Source organism: Manis pentadactyla, chromosome 4, assembly GCF_030020395.1.
Source record: "Manis pentadactyla isolate mManPen7 chromosome 4, mManPen7.hap1, whole genome shotgun sequence".
NCBI classification, from domain to species: domain Eukaryota; kingdom Metazoa; phylum Chordata; class Mammalia; order Pholidota; family Manidae; genus Manis; species Manis pentadactyla.
In genome coordinates this window covers 72,088,028-72,109,490 of record NC_080022.1, presented here as the reverse complement: position 1 = coordinate 72,109,490, position 21,463 = coordinate 72,088,028, and the positions used below count along the sequence as shown (strand labels likewise).

The 21,463-nt window shown below is 39.8% G+C and overlaps 1 protein-coding gene across 7 annotated transcripts in view; it reads left to right on the top strand.

The window, feature by feature from the left end:
• Positions 1 to 7,309: 7,309 nt before the first annotated feature.
• Positions 7,310 to 21,463, top strand: part of SSX2IP (SSX family member 2 interacting protein) — a 46,841-nt gene continuing 32,687 nt past the window's right edge. For 6 of the 7 annotated variants that reach the window (XM_057500378.1, XM_057500379.1, XM_036890258.2 and 3 more), the window contains exon 1: positions 7,310 to 7,450. The gene's annotated coding sequence lies outside the window, so the exon portion shown is untranslated. Of the gene's footprint in view, positions 7,451 to 7,503; positions 7,662 to 21,463 lie in introns of those variants that run through there. The other variant, XM_057500376.1, reaches the window with a different exon arrangement.

Here is a 21,463-nt window from a genome sequence, read left to right as displayed (position 1 = left end):
TTTTCAGTGTACAATCAAGATAGGATGCTTTTGGCTGGAGGTACAAACAACCTAACTATAGTGACTTAGACCAGGAAGCATCCATTGTTTACGAAACAGAAGGCCCTGAGGGCGGAAGCTCAGCGAGTTTGGGAGCTCTGTGCTGTCAGTGTGGCCCAAGTGCCCAATACAGTATTTCAGCTCAGGTAGTCTGGGCTCACACACGTATGGTATATACTTAACCTCTTCACTATGATACTTACACTGTCATTATTCTGTCTTCCTGGGAGACTGAGTTCTGTTGTGAACAGAGACCTTATATCCCTCAATGTTTGGCACATGGTAATCATTCAATATGTACTCATTAAACCATTGAGGAAATTTTCAAAAAAGAGGACTATGTGAAATAAAAAGGTGCTTTGGTGCAGAATTAAATTGGAACTATTCATTAATGCTGGATCTTTGTGCTGTGCAGTTTTTAAATAGGTCTCAGTATAACTGAAAACAATTTGGGGTTATTTATAGTCCCCCCACTTCCCTGAAGAATCTTTGTTCTAGATTTAAATTAGCAAATTTAGAAAAACAGATTGCACCAAATTGTTCTGTGTGAGAAAGGTTTAAAGACTACTGCAGTCAGCAAGGTTAGCTTTGTGCATGTGAGTGTGTGTGTGTACTGGAAGGGAAGGGGGGATTGAGCAAAAACGAGGCAGTTGGAGGAGAGACCCAAGGGGAGATAAGTATGATTGGTGAATTTTTAAAAAGTGAAATGTTATATGTTGCAGGAGAGACCCCATAAATTTTCAGTAAAAATATAAAAACCATTATACCTAGTATAATTGGATACTGAAGAAGATCAGGCTGTGTCAAGGACTTGAGTTAACATAGTTGCAGTGTTATATCAGAACTCAGGACAGTCCTCCTTAATGGTCAAATGTTCAAAATGATTGCCTATGGTGTATACTTGTTTTCACTGCATTTACTAAAGGAGATATGCTTCTTTCTTGAAAATACAGGGTTTAAGAACTACTTTGGTTAGCACCTAACTACCTTTTATGATAGTGCTTTATCAACTGAGTGATTTGTGCAAAATCAAATTCTGCATAGCATATTTAAAAATTCATAAATCAGTTTTGGTCAAAGAGGTGGAAACTAAAGTATTAGAGCTTGGTAAAATTCATCAGGCATTTTTGCTAAAAAATGACCCCTCCGAAAGAAATACTAGGGCAAAACACTCAGCCAAATCTAAAGCCCTAAGAATGGTACACCTAGAAAATGATCAGGCATTCATCTGCTGCTCTGTGTGTCTGTGTGCTGCGGGGAGGCGGTGTGGGGGGTGTTGGCAGAGGGAGGGCCAGGCACCTAATGAGTTTTCTTTTCTGGGAATTTTTCCCTTGTGGGGAGGTGGGAGGCAAAGGAAACAGCAGGGGGCTGTCTTCCAGTGAACTCAGTCAGCACTTCATAAGTGGCACAGGACTGTCATTTCAAGCCAGACTATTACTGGCCCAAATCCAAAGGAACTGGCCAGAAATGAATCATTTTTGGAAATGTAGCATTACGCAGAGAGTCACTCAGAGAGCTAGAGGAGCCAAGCCCAGGTAAGTGTAAGCCCACCATTGAGAAATCTGGAAGCTGAACTGGTGATCTGATGCCTGCCGATTGCCAGGCTTGCAGAGAATGGTTGCCCTGAGGCCCTTCTCTGGTTTTCTCCTCTGGTGAGTATTCCCTGACCACTCCAGCCCATAGGGAGGACTCTGAAGTCTTGTGGCCCCTGGAGTCTGTCCTATTCTGTTTTGTAGTTAATTACAAATAGCTTTAATTGATCTCATGAATAAAATGAGGCCATGGATATTAAAGTTCCTAGTACAATATCCAGCAAGATTTCATTTATCCACCCTGCCACCCCTGGAATAATAGTACTGACCAGAAAGCAGAACTAACGAAAGCAGGACCATTATGAAGAGGTGACTCCACCCATCTCTTCATCTGTTATAACATTCAGGCCCTGACTGGATCCAGAAATTGTTGCTGCTATTGAAATAATCCAGATGGTATGAATTACAGCAGGAAGTCTTTATAAGTTAGCCCATTATTGTCCAGATTTGAATATACATGTCAGTAGAAGCTGCATGGCCTGAATGTTGAAATGCTGGTTTCCAAGGAACACGTATGAATAAATAGGGGTAGATTATTAATACATATATTAAAGTCAGAGGCTATTTATTTTAGCAAAATTATAATATTTTAAAATTACAATAATATTCTCATTAAAATTAATATATAACAGAAGTTAATAAATTGTAAAGCAGATGTTTATTCCCTCCTATGCACTTCCCTTCCAGACTCCATCCCAGTTTGGTTAGCAGCCCGCCATTGCAGGCATGGAGGGGCTGGGGCTATAGACATAAACAGGAGCAACAAGGACCTTGCCTTCATGGGGCCAACATTCTAGTGGGAGGAAACAGACTGTAAGCAAGGGAACAAAACCAAGCCTGGGAAGGTTGCTTCATACACGGAAATGGGATCTGAATGATGAAAAGAATCAGAGTCTTAAATCTCTGTGGGGTGAGCTTTCCAAGTAAACTGAATGGCAGGTTCGAAGGGCCAGAGGACCAAAAAGAGGACCGCTGCTTGCGTAAGAATTCCAAGAGGGAGAAGGGGACCAGATTAGGTAGGAAGTTCAATTTCATGATGAACACATGAGAGGCCATTGGAGATTCTTAGTTGAGGGGAGAGGGGTGGAGGATTCTTATTTTGGGGGAAGATCTGATTTTCATTCTTGAAACACTCTGATGTAGTGGGGGCAAGAATGGAAGTCTGCAGACAAGTTGGGAGAGATTCATTTACCCATATACACAAACACATAGAGTTTAAAATACACATATATATACTTTTTCTGCAACTTGTACTGGTGAGCATTTTTAGAACTCCTTTTTGAAGTTATGATCAGTCTCAGTTTATTGTCTGTCTAGGAATCAAACACATCTTAGTTTCTGACCTTTCCATATCCACCCAAATGTAGTAACTTAGTTGAAAAATACAGGCTTGGCATTTTAACATGGCTCAAGAATGTGTTCATTAGATTTGGTTCTGAATAACTTTTGGAATGTTCCCAAAATCAGATTTGCAAAAAAGAATTCTTTTAAGAAAATTCATTGCCTACTGATGTGATACCTCTGAGCACTGGAATATGTATATAGCCCTCCACAGTGATTATTTTTAATGAAAACCATTCACTTGCAATTATGTTCATTTTATTCACCAAGTAATTATTGAGCACCAACTCCTAAGTACCAGGCATTGTTTTTAGACACTGGGTATTCATCAGTGAACACACAGATTAAATCTCTGTATCTGCTGGGCTTACATCCTAGTGAAGGGAGATGGACCAAACAAGCAAAATAAGTAAACTCTATATTATGGTTGAAGATTAGATGAGTGAGGAAAGGAAGATTTGGAAAGCTGGAGGGGAGTTCCAGTTTTAAGTAATGTTGTTAGGTTGAGCCTCACAAAGAAGGTGACTTTGGGAGACTTGAAACAGGAGAGATAAGTAACACAGATGTTAAGGAGAAGAACATTCAAACAGAGGGAATAGCTAATGCAAAAGCCCTGAGGCAGAAATGTGCCTAGCAAGATGGAAGAACAGTGAGGCAGCTAATGGTTAGTTGAGTAAGAGACAGAGTTGTAGAACATGAGGTCAGAGAGGTAAGGAGATGGAGGGCAGGTCATAAGAACCTTGTAGTCATGGAAACATTTTGCCTTTAACATTGACAGAAGGAGCCAAAGCAGAGAAGTGACATGATCTGAATTATATTTTAAAAGAATAACTCTGACAACTGTGATACAGCCTACAGAGGGACAAGGGTGGAATTTCAATGTGTTTGAAGAAGCAACATTTGATATTCACATCCCCTTACTTCTCTAACAGAAGAGAAAGTAGCCAAAATATAAAGCATTAAAAAGAAAAAAAAAATCCAGGCTTTGTCTTTCCCCTTTATCTTTCCTTTCCATAGCAAAGTTCTATCTTGCCCATGCAGGTAGCCCTGTGATAAAAATGTCCTTAGACTATTTTTCAGGCTGCAGCCAAATTCTTTATCTCGTCCTGTATGTCAGTCAGGAACTTCTTGTCTGCAAGTAACTGAATATGTGACCCAAAATGGCTTAACAAATTGGTCATTTTACTCTCTGTGGGTAACATTGCAGTATTTCCAGAATCTCTCACCTGGCTTTAGTGCATCTTTATATCAATAGGTGTTTCCAAGGGGTGAGAGGTAGACATCTCCATATCAGTAGGTAATTACACAGGTATATCTGGACCAGCAAGGTTGGGTGGGGCTCTTCTTCTGCAGCCTAGTTGAGAGAGACATGGGAAGATTGCTTGTAATAAATAAATGGTTTCTCTCAGTTTATTTCTCCCTTTGACTGATTTTGGTTTCAAAGGTATTTGGCCCCGGGATATCCCCCCCGGAGTTACACTATCCCAGGTGAAGCAGTCTGGAGGTATGCAGAGCCAGAGCAGGTTAATTTAACCATTCAGTGACTTCTGGGTCCTGGGTTGCCTTTGCTGTATTTTTCTTGCTTTTCTTTCATTGGTGCAGGAGATGCCACCATAGCTCCAAAGTTGTCTTGCTCATTGGAAGATGGCCAAGGCAAGAAATAAGGAAGACTTCTTATGGGCTCTCTGGGATAAAACTGTTCCCCTGAAGCCTCCTAACGCCACTCTTCATTATGTATTCACCAGAATTACCTCACATGCTCAGCTCCTAAACCAGTCATTGACAACTGGGGACAGAGTTTAGACCAGTGGTTCTCAAAGTGTAATCTGAGGAACCCTGAGGGAGGGGAATCCCCAAGACCCTTTCAATGAGTCTGCAAAAACATTCAAAATTATTTTTATTAAAATAATTGTGGGTAAAATTGTAGTATTTTCAGAATATCTCGCCTGGCCTTAGTACATATGCATATCAACAGGCACTCAAGGATGGAGAGAAGTATGGCTTTAGTGCATTTGCATTATTCCTCAGGGGTGGAGAGAAATTCATCTCCATATCAATGGGTAATTACCTAGGCAAACTGGAGGGCTTATCTGTACCTGAGAGGTGAGGGGAGGGGCGATTTTGCTTCTGCTGGAGCAGGAGAGAGAGCAGGCTGGTGACTGCAGTTTGTAAGCAATAAACGGATTTTAAACTTTACTTCTCCCTTTGACGGATTTCAGGTTTTAGAGGTATTTTGCCCCAGGATTTCCTTTCCCCAGACTTATATAATAAAATGTTATTTGCCTTTTTTGTTTCCATACTCTTATAAGTGTACAGTGTTTTCCAAAGGCGACCTGAAATTGTGCAACAGATTGAATGCAGCAAATATGAAAATTCAATTGTTTCCCATTAAGCCAAACATTAAAGACTTTTGCAAATTTTTTAAGTAACACCACCCTTTTTTCTATTTTTGGGGGGAAGAGTTATTTCCCACATAAATGTGCTATTTATGTTAAGGTTTATGCATTTTATTTTTTAAACAAATATTTTTAAAACATGAAGCAATTATTTAGACACTAACTCTGGAATGGTAAATATCAATAGTTACAGCACACATAAGCAAAAGCTCTTTGGGTCCTTCAATAACTTTTAGGAGTGGAAAGGGATGGGTCCTGAAACCAAAAGATTGAAAACATCTCATTTATTCAGATAGATCAGATTCATTCTTGGGGGTAGGAGAAAGGCCGAACTTTCCAGAGGTCATCCAACCTGATCCAAACCTTAAAATTCCACTCTGTTTGGTGGTTAGGTCATAAAAGGGTGTGTCAGATGCTCCTTATTCATCTCAATGCTTCTAACTAATCAAAGAGTAAGCACCTGCTTTTTCATTGGGAGGTGAAATGGTCTAAGTGTTCTTTGAAAGAATTACTGTCAGATTAAGTTGCTTCTTAAGATGGAAAGGGCGTGGCATTTGGAGAGATGTTCAGGTGAAATTTCAAAACTCCTCTTGGGGTTACGGCTAGCCACCCTCACCCCCACCCCATCCCCCATTATTGGTCTGGGTTAGGGAGTAAGGTACTCATTGGTAATACTCGTTTTCTTCCTCCCCACCAGCCCAGTGCTAAAAGAGTCGTTACAATGATGGGCCCTAACAAGTTAATGACAAACAAGTTACTCACTTCTGTTTAACAGCATCTAGCCTGGCCTCCTGAACACTTAGGCCAAAGGGAAAGAGGAGGATTTCCGTGGACTCTGAAGTCACCATGGCGTGCTCACTTTGTTGCCTTGATCTTTCATTAGGATTGGGGATATGTGCATGTAAATTGTGAGGGGGCCCTCCTCCCTGCCTTTTCAGTGTTAATATTTCTTCTTGTCTCATACTACTTTGGTTTAAAGTTGTCTCGGGAGCCTCCTTAAAATACCAAACCTGTTTTTCTCCTCTTGAGTAAATCCCTTGGCTTCACTGAAAAAAAAAAAAAATCCATCAAAGTACATCTTTGTGTTTATAACTCAATTCGTATGCCTCTGCAACTTCCCCATCTGATCTCTTTACTTTCTCCGGCCCCTTTTCCTCCCTGGAGAATTTTAGGCTGACATGGAACAGGGGAGGGAGCCGGCCTGACCCGAGCTAGGGGTGCAGCAGGCATACATTTTCATTGCACATATTTTGCCGAGTGGGTGCGGGACATTTTTGCATAAACTTATATAGTTCACGAGTGCCATTTCTTCACGCTGTCTTCTGCCTCGGTGTTTCTTTGACCTAATTTTACATGTAACTTTCTCCTGGTCCTGTTTGGGTTGTTTGCATCCACCATTTCCGACGCTTGAACCTCCTTTCCCCTGGGCCTGACCTAATTCTAGGTGCCGGCTGTTTGGTTTATTCTCTACTTTTGCTAGCGCACGTGGCTCTTCTGGGAGCTTCACTGTTGATCCTACGGTGGGTGTTGGGGTTCACTGGGGCTCGGAACACGTGCTTTAAAGCAGCCACGACTCCTCCCCCCCAAGGAGCCGGGGGCCCCGAGCTCTGCGGGCGAGAGGAGGGGGAGGGGGCCAGAGCCCGGCAGGGTGAATCACAGGGCGTAACAGGTGCCGCAGCCGCAGCTGCGTCCGCACCCCGCTCGGGCTCTAGGGATAAGGTTTTCTTTTTCTCTGGGTTTTTTTGGAAGGTGGGGAGTGGACTCCGGGACCCCCCACAGGACCAATGCATGCCACGGTTGTTCATCGCCTAGCAACTGGCGGAGCCAATGGGAGGCGGCTGAGCCTGCGGAGCAGGCGGCGCGGGGGCGGGGTGGGAACCGCTCAAACCTGCGGAGGCGAGGAGGCGGCCGCGAGGGGCGGGGCGATCCTGGCCGGGGGCGGGGAAGGCGGGAGCCCGCGGCAGAGGCGAGGCCCGGACGCGGAGCGCTGCTTGTCGCCGCGCCTGTGCGGGCCCGCGGGGCTACGCTGGCCGGTGTTAGGACGCCGGGCGGTGGCTTCCCACCGTTCCCGGGGCTGTGACGGTGAGAGCCTTGCCCCGCGGCGGGGATTGTGACGTGCCCGCCCGAGGAGGGGCGCCGGCGGGGCCCGGGGCGGGAGGGTGGGTGCGGAGGTGAGCGCAGGCACCTGGCTCGGCGCCCCGCTTCTCTGAGGAAGGTTCTGCGCCGCCGTTGGGGCCGTTGGAGGAGGCGGGCGACCTCCGACCCCGGCCACTCCTGTAGGAGGAGGTGGAAGGTAGGTGCCCGCTCGGAGACCGCGTCCGCTGGCTTGTTGCCGCGCTGCGACCATGAGAGGTTTCCGGCAAGGAGAGCCCCAAACCCTCTCCGGGATGGAGAGAGGGTGGCGCCTGCCGTGGGTTGACGAGCGACGCGGGGACGAGGAGGAGGAGGGGATGGCCAGTTCAGGACTGCGGTGTCCCCTTGGCAGAGGCTGCGGGGCGTGCGGGCTTCGTGGTTTGTTAGCGTGAGGCGCGAGAGGCGGTTAGAATGAGAGTTACTGGGTGGCCCGAGGCCGCTGCAGGGCAAGAACCCCGTTAGTGGGCTAATTAAAAACCTAGGGGAAGAACTTACGTCATCTAAGAGGCAGGCATGTGTGAAAATATTTTGGTGTAGAATTTTATAGTAAAGTACAGTAAACTGAATGGTGAGCTCCCTTGCCTATTGCTCATCGCCTAGTTATGCAAGTCACTTGGGCCCAGGAAATGGAATCTGCTAAATAATTTTTTTCTCAGCACGTGTAATATTGGAAATCTTTAGATTATTAACTCCATTTCAAGTCCATAGTTGGAATTCCCAGATTCTTATTACTTGTGACGCTTATGCGGTTCTTCTTGAATCTTATTTGAAATTCCTTTTTTTGACCCCCTCATAGGGTGAGGATTAGAAGGGGCACCCCTGGGAGAGGGGGTCAGAGCTATAAGAGTGGGGGCTTCCTGGGCTTTGAAATTGCTGGGCCCCCTAACAGTTGAAATGAAAGTCCACATCTAGAATTGGTTGTGAATGATGGATGCCTTGGATCCTTCAAGGGACAGGAGCAACTGGTTTACTGTTTAGGGAGAAGAAAATTCTGGCATTTTTGATCCTGAACTGGAAAGGTAGGTATGACTTGACCCATTTAGGAGATTGAAAAAAAATTTGAAAAGAATTAGAGATCTGGACAGAGAAAAAAATACCTTTAAAGTTTCAAGCTATACTGAAATTTAGAATTTAGAGGTAGTTTTATCAACTTGAATTTCATCAACAAAATTTAAAAATTCCATCAAATCTTAGAGCTACCAAACCTACAGGCCTAGGAAGCTTAGGTTATTCATTGAAACTAAACAAGTAAAAGCTAATAACTCATTTGACACACTGTTCTGCCTAATGTCAGTGAAGTTTCTCAAACAAAATGGTTCTTTGAAAGAGGACTAGGAACTGGTATTGAAATGAGGTCTCTCAGTGACTTGCTGGGCCTCTTCAGCCAAGTCATTTTATACCCTTCTCTTTCCCCATCTGTACAATGAAGATAATAAAGCCCCAGGATTAAGTAACATGAGTGAAGCAGCTTGAGGATAACTGCAAAGACTTAGTTATTCTAGGATGAAATGTGAAGATCTCCTCATAACACATTGCTCCTTGTGACAAGACTTGTTAAAGCACATTACATCCCAAACATGCTGAGGCAATATATGAGAAAACTAAAATGTAAACTGTTGAGCTGATTTGTCAAAGGCTCACGGCCAGCACAAAGTCGGTTTATATTCTTGGGTCTCCAGAAACCTGACATACCTGCTCTTGGACAAAGCTGGCTATGACACAAGTTTTATAAAAGTAGACATTTGGGTGCCTTCTGTGTGGTATGCACCTGGAGAAAAAAAGATGAGACACTGACACAGATTTGTGTGATAGTAATTAATTTACAGGCTTAAATTGGAGCAAAGCTTTGTATATAATGATGTTCTGTATCTTTTGCAAAGATTGTGAATATGCCTTACTGGTCTGACTGCTCAGGACACAAAGGGTTTTCATACTCTTAGCTGCTGTTTTGTGTCTTTGGCAATGGTGATCATGATTAGCTGGTAAATAAAGGTGTGAGTTATCTTGAATTCACCAATGTATGGGATGAGATGAAATAGAGAAGTGCATCATTATTGGTTGTGGAAAACCTGAAATCTTTACTTTTGATAATGAGTCACTGTAGTATCAGCAGATGTCCTGAATTATGCTTTAGTCATTTGTCTTTCGATAAACATTTATAAAACACTTACTAGGCTGCTACTTGCCAGACCTGAGGATAAAAAAGAGTGTTGCCTTAAGGAGTTTGTTTTCAGGAAATTTAGAGTATAAGGGAGAGGGCAAAATAGAAAATAAAAATTGCAAATATGAGAAGCCTCAGGAAAGAGTATCTGCTGTGTCTGTGTTTGCCTGGTGTGCATATAGTGGGGAAGTACAGTGGTGTATTGCAGTATACCATAGGGGAAGTACAGGTGGTTTGGTTTGTGGAGCCAGGCAGGGTAGGTTAGTAGTAAGGTTAGAGAACAGGTCTGTGATCTTTGACCAATAGGTGACAGAGAACCTTTAAAAGGCTTTACCCAGCAAAATTTGATTTTTACTTTAAACGAGCATTTTCACCCAAATCAAATAGAGTGATCCAAAAGTGTTCTGAACATAGACAATCCAGGTAATTACTATCTAAGAGACAATAATCCTACAAGCAATTAAAGACCTTAAAAATACTTTATTGAATCCCCCAGAAACTTTAGAAAAGCAGAAAGGATTATTCACATAACCAACCTTTACTGAGTATCTTCTATTTTTTAAGATTGGGGGAATAGGGACACAAAGATGAATACTATACAGCCCCATTTTCAAGCAACTCGCAATTCAGTTAGGAGAAACAACAATATTATAATGCAGTGTAGAATCTGAGTGTCCTAACAAGCATAAAAATGCCAGGCCCTAGCAGTGTAGGATTCTGAGATGAGAAAAGACACAAAACGTCTTCAAATTACAAATAAGTTCTTAAATAGAAATTAAACTGCAAGAAGTTAGACTGTTCACAGTTCTCATCTGTAAACACTTGCTTCACACATTGTCCTCCCAACCTCTTACTATCCTGCGTCAAACTTTGGGTTTGACCACCATCCCTCTAGCTATATGACCTTGGACAGGCATATTACTGCTTGCTCTTATCTACCCTGTGCCTTGGTTTTATCATTTGTAAATTAGGGATAATTCCACCTACTTTCTAGGATTAGATGATTAAATAAGAAAATATGTGACTATCCAGAACAGTGCCTAGAAAAATAACTTATGTTTATTGAGCATTTAATATTATTTAGTTGATATAAAATTGTTGTAATTGAATAAGAACTTAAGGACAGGATTTTTGTAGTCACTAGTGGATTTATCCATAAGCATCTAGTAAAGACTGTACATTCAGAAAAGCTAAGTACATTCTGTTAAACTAAACTTCTTGAACAAGTGATGTTTATTATTTCATTTGCTGATCCTTTCTCTGAAATCGAATTTCCATTTTTACCCCTCAGCTTTGTCACAAAGTCACTAAATGCCGAATCCAATGTATTTTTCTGTTCATATGTTGCCTTTTCTGTGGCATTTGCTGCTGTTCATCACCCCTCCTCTTTAGACTTTCTTTTCCCTTAGCTTTCCAAAGCCTGCCCTCACACTCCCGTTTTTATTTCCTGTGTCTTGGTCACCTTCACTCACCTGTTAATGTTGATATTCTTAGATCCTTTCTGCTGCTCCTTTTTTCTATATGGATTCTACTACCATATTTATGCTCACAACTCATAAATCTGTCCTGGTATCTTTTGATTCCAGGCCTTAGAGTTTATCCCTATTTGAATGTCTCAGGAGGGCATCTCTAAACCCAGTAAATTGTGCACTGAGCTACTGATCTCATTATCTCCACCCACTTAACCAAACCCAGTTTTGTTAATCTTATGCCTCTGTTCTATCTCAGTGACATCATTATGTCCAGTATCAAAGACAGATAGGAAAGAAGGAATGCCTCCCTTTTGTATACTTGTCACCGTGTTTTTTCAGTTCAGCTTCTGAAGTATTTCTCACCAGTCCTTCACTCATTGTCACTAGCTAAGCCACCTAGCCCCTAACCATTAATTGCCCAGTTTTCTATAACATTATTTTGCCAGGGCTGCTGAAAATGGAATATATTTTGGAAACATTAAACTGGAATGAGAATACTCAAAGAATACTATTCTAATAGAATTGTAACACTACATATGATTTTAAAATTATACACACAGAGATTAATGAGTGGCCAGTAGATCCTTACACTCCAAGATGGGTACCAGCCTTTGCATTTACTTTTTAACTGAAAGTTAGTAATTGAGATTATAAAGGTCCCAGCCTTGTTTGCCAGTTGATTGTGATCTGGTTGTCTGTGCTTTGCTATCTAAAAGTTGGCACCTTCAACACTGTTCTTTCTATTCTGTATCTAAGTTTTAGAATATTCCTCCACATAGGACTGACAATATAAGAGCAGGAAGACATCTTAGAAACCACCCATTATACCCCCTTCATCAGCTGTGTAATTTTATCTGAGGAGATGGGCTCAGAGAATTTCTGTCATTTGCATGGGATATTTGAATGTCAAGAGGAGGCCATGTGAAACTTTGGAATCATAAATAGCTAGTTTTATGACCATAAAGGTTAAATAACTGGGTTTTTATTCCTGTTTTCCAGGTTTGTAACGGGGTAGATTACCTAATTCTCTGAGTCTCAGGTTCTTTGATCAGTACCATAGTGTTAGGTCTATACTCCTTCCTTGTAGCCATTGTAAGGATAAGTGACAGCTGATGAGCCGCATTGGGTTCTCACAGAATTAGTTAGTGCAGGAGTTCCTAATTCCCCATCCATGGATCTTTTGCATATCTATGAATGTCTTCATCCTCTGAAACTGTAGCCAAAACTGCCTGTTTTTGCACATTTTAGCAGAGGGTCATTGGCTTTGGATTCTATGATCCAAAACAGTTTAACCCTTGAGTTGGCAGTAGTCAGTCTGAGGACCCAGGGCTCTTGGTGCCTCATAGTCAGACTGGGTACAATTTAAAATTGCTTGAAATACTTGAGGAATAGTACATATTTTTAAAAAAAGTTTTAAAGAACTTCCAAGTGCAAAGAACTAGATTGGTTATATTACTTAGCTCATGACACATTCTCATCATTGATCCATTTTTTAAAATTTTGTTTCAATATATAGGCATCGCTTAACATAAAACTAATATGGGACCTTGACTGTAACTCCTATATAACCGTTTGGGTCTCTCACTTGAGGCAACTATTAACTTAATTCTTCATTCATCATTCCTTTTTAATGTAGTTAAATTAAAATTTAACTTTTTAAATGTAGTTTTTTAATTGCATCTAAGTTTTCCATACACACATATACAATTAAAAAGTGTATATGTTACACATCTTTGTTACATTCCTCCACATCTCTAATCATTAGGGAAATGCAAATCAAAACAACAAGATATCACCTCACAGCAGTCAGAACAGCCACTATCCAAAAGACAAATAACAAGTGTTGGCAAGAATGTGGAGAAAAAGGGACCCTCCTAGACTGTTGGTGGGAATGTAAACTGGTGCAGCCACCATGGAAAGCAGTTTGGAGGTTCCTCAAACTAAACATAGAAATACCATATAACCCAATAATTCCACTTCTAGGAATTTACCTGAAGAAAAAATCTGATTTGAAAAGATTGGTGCATCCCTGTGTTTATTGCCGTATTATTTACTATAACCAAGATATGGAAGCAGCCAAAATGTTCATCAGTAGATGAATGGATAAAGAAGTGGTTCATATGTACAATGGAATATTATTCAGCTATAAAAAGAAGGAAATACTGCCGTTAGTGATAACATGGATGGACCTAGTGGGTATTTCGGCTAAGTGAAATAGGCCAGGCAGAGAAAGACAAATACCATATGATTTCACTTATTTGTGGAATCTCAAAATACAACAAAAGCAAACAAAACAGCCATAAAAGTCATAGACACTGAGAAGTGACTGGTGGTTACCATAGGGAAGGGGTAGATGGTGGGTGGGTGAAAAAGGTGAAGAGGATAAAAGCACAAAATCTGAGTCATAATATAAATTCGACATGGGGATGAAAGTACAGCATCGAGAATATAGTCAATAAAAAAGTGTGATTTAACAGTTTCTTGAATTATTAAACATATTTGAAGTCCTATTGTCTTTTAGAAACTGTGGATATAAGACCTGTTCTAAAACATTTCCAGCACTCGAAATGTGGGATCCTAAACAAGTTTTTGTAAATAATTGGATTCAAGTCAGTGAATATAGTGCCTGCTATGTGTGTGAATACAAAGGGGTGTATGTGCGGGTGGGGGGCGGGGAGTGGTTGTGTGATAGGGTGGGTAGAGGGAAAAGGATGGCAGATATAGATGAATAGGTCATTATTCTTAGTCTAGAGATAACCTGCCTATTTCAGGAGACAGGCCCATGTACAACTAACCACAAGATAGTGCGATTAGTACTACACAGCAGTGATGGAAAATGCCATGCAAGTGCAGAGACTAAAGTAGGTTTGTTGAAATCTGAACTTGTATCTCTCAGGAGAGAAAAAGTTGGAAATGAAAGGCAATATATGCCAAAAAAAAAAATCTAGCTTACATACCCTTAGACTTTTTCTACTTTAAATGCTATAATTCATCCACTTAATATTATCTTGCTGAGATTCATTCTATAATGTATGTCACTGAAGTTTTCTGATGGCTGCATATTATTCCATTTTGCAGATATGCCAGGGTTTATCCATTCTCATGTTGATGGGTGTTTGGGTTGCTTCCAGGGTTTTCCTGTTGTGAGGAGTGCTACTGTTTGTGTTCATATCTCTTGGCAGGTACTATATCTGCAAGAGTTTCTCTTGATTTCTACCGGGAAGTGGGCTTGCTAGGTTGTAGAGTAAGTGAGTAGAGTATATGAATTTCAGCTGCCAAACTGTTTGACTTTCTAAGTTCTTTCCACTCTCTAAAGTTTAATAAGCCTTAGCCAGGCATTCTCTAGGAATTATTTTTCAACCTTCATTTATTTAGTACTTTGGTATACTTTTAACAGTATTCTTGGAATCCATTCTGTAGCATATTTATTTTTATTTTTATTTTTTATTTCAATAGTTTATTTCTTAATGAGAGGGATATCTGCTGAATAAATTCAAATAGTTAATTTTATAATAGTGAATGATAAGTTACAGCTAGAAAAGTTAACATAGCATTATCTTGAAATTTCAGGGGATATAATGGTTGGCTTGAATTTCATCTATTTTTTTGAACCAAAACAATCAGCAAACTTTAAATAGAAAACCATATCTGGTTCTTTCATATTTCAAATGTAAAAGTTCTTTGATAGAGAAAATTTCATTTTTATACATCTGTTTAGATGATATTACAGTGAAAGGCAACATCTGGATCATAGAATATAGTTAGTGAAAATATAAGTGGTGTAAATTTAAGAAGAAATTAGCTTTTCCACTTCAAAATCAGTGATCAGATAAATTCAACATGATTATGGTACCTAAAACAAAAATTCCAAGTATATATGAGAGCTTTTAGTTCTTGTTTGGCACATATATTAATAAATTTTCAAACATCAAACAATATGACACCAATATCTACTAAAAGCAGCTAGCACAATAAGATTCCTAAAACACATAGTTAATCGTTAACATCATAAAAACCTAATTCCCATATGATTTCTGTAACCAAGTACACCCTCTGTGCTGTGCAAACTGGTTCAAGAACCATCTTTTTCAGGATTCCACAGAATTCCTAAATATTTCAAAGTTAACTCATGCTGAACTCCACAATTCCTTACTGAACTCAGATCTTCTGATAAGGCCTTCATTTATGCAAATATATGCACACACTGATCATAATTTTGAAAAGAATGGAAGCCCTTCATACATGTCAGTTTTTAGTTTTATCCAATCATTAATTTTCTGTAGAGTTGTTTTTTCTTGAATTAATATTTTTGCAAGTTTTTTCATTTTTTCTTCATTTCTTTCTATGTACTTTAACCCCTCCAACTGCAGCTGATCCAGCTTTTCATTTCGACTCATCTAGAGGTATGTTTTCGCACATTACAGGATTGAATCTAAAATAGGTGTCAGGAGGTAAGAGCATCAAGCATCACATGGACTTCTTCTGTGTCTGTAGCACTGTTGATGACATTAGATAGTTTGGTTTTCAAGCTTGTATATGTCATGGAGTTTCTCACATCACTCTCATAGCAGCCGGTGCCTTGGGATACTATGCACTCCAGTGGGACATCTGGCCGAAGACATTTACACTCATGCATTGCCAATGCTGAAGGGTTATTCAGAAGCAAACCTCCATCAATTTTAGTGTATGTGCTGCCTAAGCGAGCACATTCTTCTGTAGCACATTTAGATAAGAAATCCCTTTTGGTATTCTGTAACCTAAACTGCATGAGTAGCATACTAACTTACACTGAACCACAGTCTATAGGGGAGACTTTATGCATTTGAATCACGTGGAAGGATCTGTTAAAACATTTATTTCTGGGTCCACCAGGAGTTTCTGAATCTGTAGACCTGGAGTGGGTTTTGAGAATTTGCATTTTTAACAAATTCCCAGGTGCTCTTGATGCTGCTGGTCCTAGGACCGCCATTTGAAAACTGTAACCAATGACTGGATTTGGGCTAAATCATTGAAAAAACTATTAGAAATATATCATTTCTCTATTACAGAACAGATTCATAAATTATGTTTAGTTTTTTTGTTATTCCATTGCCTTTAAACCATGTTATTATCTTCTGCTATTTTGGGAATGAAATACCAATAAATGGTAGCTTTTAAAATTTTATTTGGACTTCTTAGCTGACTGTCAACCTTATAAATTAGGATAGATTTTAAAACAGTGCCTCTTTTTTGTTCTTTTTCTTAGTAAACCCCCTGTAAGAATATGATTGTTGCTTTCTCCTAGATGGGCACTGGAAGAATTTGAAATTGGTATACTGTCTAAATTGTCATGCTTCTGATTCATACTCTAGACGTTCCTGCATCTCTGAGCTGCATCAGTTGAAATTCAATTGAATGCCCTTCTAAGTTGCAGCATGGCCAAAGTGTTGATTTTTGTCTATCGTAATATTACAGTAGCATACCTCACACTAATATATATATGGTTGAACTTCGTTGACATTCATTCAGCAAACTTTACTGGATTCCTACCATGGGTTATTTATGATGCCTCGTATCAAAGCAGAGCACAGACGGTACAGTGACTGGCCTGCTCACCAGAAGTTCAGTTTAGGTGATAGAAGTTTCACACAGTTAGATCTGTAATACAACAGAGTTAATGCAAAATGTTCTGGAAGCACAGAGACAGGAATGGCAGCTCAGGGAAAGCCTGGCAGTATGGGCTCTACTGGATTTAAAAAAATTTTTTTTAATTGCTATGCCATTTAATGTTTTGTCTGCTTTTATACAGTTCACATCCTAGTTAATAAATTGCAGTGACCTACTATCTGATTGTAGTTTACCACATATAGTTACTCTGAGGTGGTAGAGAAGCAAGTACCTGTGCATATGTTCAGTTTGAAAAAACATAATGTATATTCATACCTCCTGCTGCAGTGAAGACAGTGAAAAACATAATGTGTATTCATACCTCCTGCTGCAGTGATGTAATAGTTAAATGTACAGGCTTTGAATTTTAGCTTTGTTACATTCTAGCTGTGTGACCTATGGCAAGAAAGGGTCTCAGATTCCTCATCTGTAATTGGAGGGAAATAACTATTTGGGCTACTGTGAGATTGAATGAGTTAATACATGTAAAATGCTTTAAATTGTTCCTGGTAAATGGTTTATGCTAATACATTTTATTATTGTTAAAATTATGTAGAATTTCATTTGCTGAACATTTGGTTGTAAAGATGTGCACATTGTTATAAAAATGTTTGAAGAAGAAATTTTGATAGAAATAGTTGTACTCTATTCCCTATTAGGTCTCACAAGAAATATAAAAAATTATAGATAATAGAACTGAAAATTATTTCAAGATCATTCAGTTCAGCCTCCTAATTTTACAGATGTGGAAACTTGCAACCAGAGAAATTATGACCAGCTATAGGTTGCTCAGTGATAGAAGTGGCCCTGATACCCAGAGCCCCTGACATTTGGTCTGGCGCTCTTTCTGGACCCTATGCAACATCCCTGAAATGACAATGCCCTGCAAAAAAATGATTTGGAGTTTAATTGGAGGGCTGTGACCAAAAAAGGTGAAAACATTAGCATAAAAAGTATAATAAAATATCAGATGGTGTGACATAGGCTCTAAGTCTATACATTACATAATTTACAAGCTGCCCTCTTGAAGCAGAGAGATGCAGCTTATATTAGTTGCTCAAGTCATAGAAGGTTGATGGAGTAAGAATATTCTTTTTTGAAAAGAATTTTAATGTTGAAAATCAAAATTAGCCTCTCTTCCTCTTTTCCTCCTACCAAGTTTAGAGTATAATTGAGTTAGAAAGAGAATCCCCCTTTGCTGGGTCCACCAGTACTCTGTGTCCTTGCTCTTCACAATTCCCTGATGAGCCAGATCCCCACAGATAGGCTGTGACAGAGCAGGGCATCTGAGTGAAGACTGCATCATCCTTGCTCACTTGTTGGATAGGTGCTGGAGCTGTAATTGATCCATGGGAAGAGTTTATCATTTGTCGAAGTTATTATTTCCACTCTGGGCAGAGGTGTTGTTCCCTGGGATGGAGGTCAGTCTGCTTCCACACACATCATCTTATTAACTCTGCATGAATCCATTACCTCTAAAAATTTTTACAAAATAGTACATGCCCCTAAAACACTCCAGCTCTTTAAAGGGGTGCTACAGAAGACGTGGAAACCCTGGCCCCCCCTTCCTACACCCAGCCATTCCATCCCACAGGTCTGTCATTAGTGACAGTTTGTAACTTCTCTAGACCTTTCTCCTAAATGTGTTTAGTTTGACTTAACAGCAGAAGGGTGATCATGCTATTCTCTTATCCATAACTTTTTTTCTCATGCCATACACGCAGATCTGCTTCACTTCAATAATCCCAGAGTAGCTGGCCCTTCTGGCTGTACCGTATGTGTTGGTTGTTAATTGTTTCTCTGTTGCTGGACATTTAGATTGTCTCCTGTTTCTTGACATTAGAATTAATGCTGCAGTCGACAACATCTTTGTATGTTATACTTGCTCAGTTGTATGGTTGAATATGTGGTAATAGATGCCGAGAAGTGTAACTGATTAGTGGAAAGATTCACATATTTCAAATTTCTGTAGACTGCTAAGTTGCCATCTAAAACTACAAATTACTGATCTATGGTGAAGTTCTATTTCCTTTCTATAATTGATTATCTAAATAACTCAAGGATATCTGTATAATTTCTAACCAATCGTTGCCCAGCAGGGCTGCTTGCCTTTGTGTGTTAAGATACCACAGATTGATTGATTAATCTGGAAATAAATATTTTATGTTTTTTACTCATTTCATTCTGGCATTCGTTTTGGTGTTTTGATGCTGTTCATCCCCATTGCCACTGCTTATCATGGTAATTGCCTTTTAAAAACGGATTTTTTTCTCATGAAAAACACATTCACTTAGAAAATTTAGAAGACACAAAAAAGTAATGATTACCTATAATATGTGTGTGTGTGTGTGTGTGTGTGTGTAAGTACGTGAAGGGATGGAAGTCTTGCCCTTGCTCCCTTTTCTACCTTCTGGTTGGTCTTGTCTTCCTGTGTTTTCTGTTTTTATGTAAGCTTCTGTCTTTATAGAGCAGAATTTATATCTATCCATATGTATTCATATATAGTTTTTTTTCCTTTTAATGTTAGGTATTGTTCTGCAACATTTTTTTTGTTAGCAGAATATCATGGAAATCTTTCCAAGTTGGTAAAATATGAAGCGATAGTGAATTTACTTTGAGCACTTACCATGTACCTAAGACTGTTCTAAGCCCTTTATATGAATTATTACAAATTGAAAAAATAATAAAGTTATTAAATAAATTTTAAAACTGAATGTGTTGTTTAACCACATACTAATCCCTGGAGAATAAAGACTTACTCTCCTTTTGCAGATAAAGAAAATGAAGTCCAGAGATTTCTGTTCAGGGCCACTTAGTTTGTAAGTGGTGGAACTGGGGTTTGAAACCAGCCGGTCTGACTGTGGATAGATCCTGTGCCCTTAACCTTTATACCATACTGTTTCTCCTACTGCAGCAGTAATTGGCTCAGGGATGTGTGTAGGAGTTTAAAGTATTGCATGTAGCTCCCTTTTCCAAAGCTACTTAAAGGGTCTCTTTCTAGTGGCAAATTCTGGCTTGGAGCTTCACGAGATTGCATGCCTTAATCCAAAGGGATACACGTGAAATATTTTCCCTGAATTTGTGTCTTCCCACTCTCCTGTGCAGTCTTTGCCCAGTTGGGAGGTGTGGTATAACAAGGTGCAGTCTTTATGAGCCGTAGTAAGAGCATTTGCAGAGCCTCACCCACCAAGACAGCAGCACATGGTGGCCGAGAGAATGGGCTCTGCAGTCTGCGTGGGGATGGAGGCCCTGCTCTGCCACAGCCAGCTCTGTGATCGTGGGCAAATTACCTAACCTTTCTATGCCTTGATTCCCTTACCTGTAGAAAGGAAATTAATATGCTGACACATGGGGTTATTGCGAGGATTGACCTCATAGTATCTGTAAAGCATTCATAACAGCACCTGGCACGTCTTTGTTAAATCAGTGGTATCGCAGGTATTCTTTTATTAGTCTTTTCACCTCTTACCTCCGTAAGTACCCACAATCACCCTACGGCGTGGTAGAATCACCCCACCTTCCAGAGGAGGAAACCAGGTCAGAGAAAGACTTGGTCACGATGTGACCCCCATCTGTCTGAGCCAGGCCTGTAAGGGTGGCATTCACAACTGTGAATTCTCCTCATAGCCACAAACTCAGCAAAAGGGCAGATGGCTAAAAAGGATTACCAGATTTTGAGTTTCAGCCTTGCAGATATATATTCAAATGTAATTTATGAAGAATTGATTTCTGTGGAAAATATCCATACTATTAAATTATGCCACTCAGGTGAAATCATTTAGATTTTAAATTTGTAAAAATAGATATTCTAAGAAGTTGAATTTGGTGTGTTTCTGTACTGATGTATACACCTGAATGGTTTTGTGTAAGGAAGAGAGGTATGTATAATGGAATTAGAAGATATAGTCTCCTTTGGAATGAAATTGTAGTAGAAGGTGATAATTTTTAAAAATAATCATATTTTTTGAGAGTAATAACATCTATTTGAAATATGCTGATGACTAAATTTTTAATTTTTATGACCGAATTTGTAAGATACGACTAATATTTAAAGACTTAGTTTCAACAATTTTATTTTCTTAACCCAGCAATTTGGTAACTGACAAAGACTAACTAATAGTTAGCTATTTGTGAAAAATCCAGGCAATATTTAGAATCTAAGATGGTATAATGTTACTATATTCCTGTATAATGAGAAGCTATTATATTCTGATGCTAGATTAAAGCTATAGAATTCTGATTAGGCAATTGCACCTTCTCAAGTTTGAATTTCAAGTGAAATTGAAAAGAACACACACATACTCTATTGTGTGAAGGAAATCTTGTAATCAAGATATTAATGTTTCTACTGAACTCTCAGTTGGTAGATGTTTTAGGAGAGGTCTGGGTGATGAAGAAGAGTTAATGCTTTTCTTTTAATGGACTCACATCTTTTGCATCTTTTGCATTGTTGTTTTCCTTTATCCACTTTGCCTGCTGGCCTGGCCAAGTTAACTTATCATCAGTTACTTACTTGAGTAATTCACCGATTATTCCATCTGTTAAGACTGATCAAGGGAATACAGAAATGTAAAATGTATGGTACCTAAAAGTAGCTGGGACAGATGAAAGAACTAGAGACTAGAGCTTCATGAGTGGTGTGGTGTTGAGGGGATGGTGGTGGTTGGTCTGAGCCTTCGAGAA